This window comes from Palaemon carinicauda, chromosome 36, assembly GCF_036898095.1.
Source record: "Palaemon carinicauda isolate YSFRI2023 chromosome 36, ASM3689809v2, whole genome shotgun sequence".
In the NCBI taxonomy this organism is placed as follows: Eukaryota; Metazoa; Arthropoda; class Malacostraca; order Decapoda; family Palaemonidae; genus Palaemon; species Palaemon carinicauda.
The window spans coordinates 60,410,623-60,412,187 of record NC_090760.1 but is presented as its reverse complement, the minus strand read 5'-3'; positions in this window follow the sequence as shown (position 1 = coordinate 60,412,187).

Here is a 1,565-nt window from a genome sequence, read left to right as displayed (position 1 = left end):
GGCAGTGAATGGTGGAATGAAGGAGTGAAGGTGAAAGTGGAAGAGAAAAAGAGGGCTTTTGAAGAATGGCTGCAGAGTATTAGTATAGAGAAGTATGAAAAATATAGAGAGAAAAAGGTGGAAGTAAAGCGCAAGGTACGTGAGGCAAAGAGGGCAGCTGACTTGATGTGGGGTCAGGGATTGGGTCAGTCATATGAAGAGAATAAGAAGAAGTTTTGGAAAGAAGTGAAGAGAGTAAGGAAGGCTGGCGCAAGAATTGAAGAGACAGTGAAAGATTGTAATGGAAGGTTGTTAAAAGGAGAGGAGGCAAGGGAAAGGTGGGCAGAATATTTTGAAAGTTTGCTGAATGTTGAGGATAATAGGGAGGCAGATATAATTGCTGTTCCAGGTGTTGAGGTGCCAGTGATGGGAGATGAGAATGAGAGAGAGATAACAATAGATGAAGTGAGGAGAGCACTAGATGAAACAAGAGTAGGAAAAGCATCTGGTATGGACGGTGTGAAAGCTGAGATGTTGAAGGAAGGGGGTGTGACTGTACTTGAATGGTTGGTGAGATTGTTTAATATGTGTTTTGTGTTGTCAATGGTACCAGTAGATTGGGTTTGTGCATGTATTGTACCACTATATAAGGGTAAGGGAGATGTGCATGAGTGTTGTAATTCAAGAGGTATTAGTTTGTTGAGTGTAGTTGGAAAAGTGTATGGTAGAGTATTGATTAATAGGATTAAGGATAAAACAGAGAATGCAATCTTGGAAGTACAGGGTGGTTTTAGAAGAGGTAGGGGTTGTATGAATCAGATTTTTACAGTTAGGCAGATATGCGAGAAATATTTAGCAAAAGGTAAGGAGGTGTATGTTGCGTTTATGGATCTGGAGAAAGCATATGATAGAGTTGATAGGGAAGCAATGTGGAATGTGATGAGGCTATATGGAGTTGGTGGAAGGTTGTTGCAAGCAGTGAAAAGTTTATACAAAGGTAGTAAAGCATGTGTTAGAATAGGAAATGAAGTGAGTGATTGGTTTCCGGTGAGAGTGGGGCTGAGACAGGGATGTGTGATGTCGCCGTGGTTGTTTAACTTGTATGTTGGTGGAGTGGTGAGAGAGGTGAATGCTCGAGTGCTTGGACGAGGATTAAAACTGGTAGGCGAGAATGACCATGAATGGGAGGTAAATCAGTTGTTGTTTGCGGATGATACTGTACTGGTAGCAGACACAGAAGAGAAGCTTGACCGACTAGTGACAGAATTTGGAAGAGTGTGTGAGAGAAGGAAGTTGAGAGTCAATGTGGGTAAGAGTAAGGTTATGAGATGTACGAGAAGGGAAGGTGGTGCAAGGTTGAATGTCATGTTGAATGGAGAGTTACTTGAGGAGGTGGATCAGTTTAAGTACTTGGGGTCTATTGTTGCAGCAAATGGTGGAGTGGAAGCAGATGTACGTCAGAGAGTGAATGAAGGTTGCAAAGTGTTGGGGGCAGTTAAGGGAGTAGTAAAAAATAGAGGGTTGGGCATGAATGTAAAGAGAGTTCTGTATGAGAAAGTGATTGTACCAACTGTGATGTATGGATC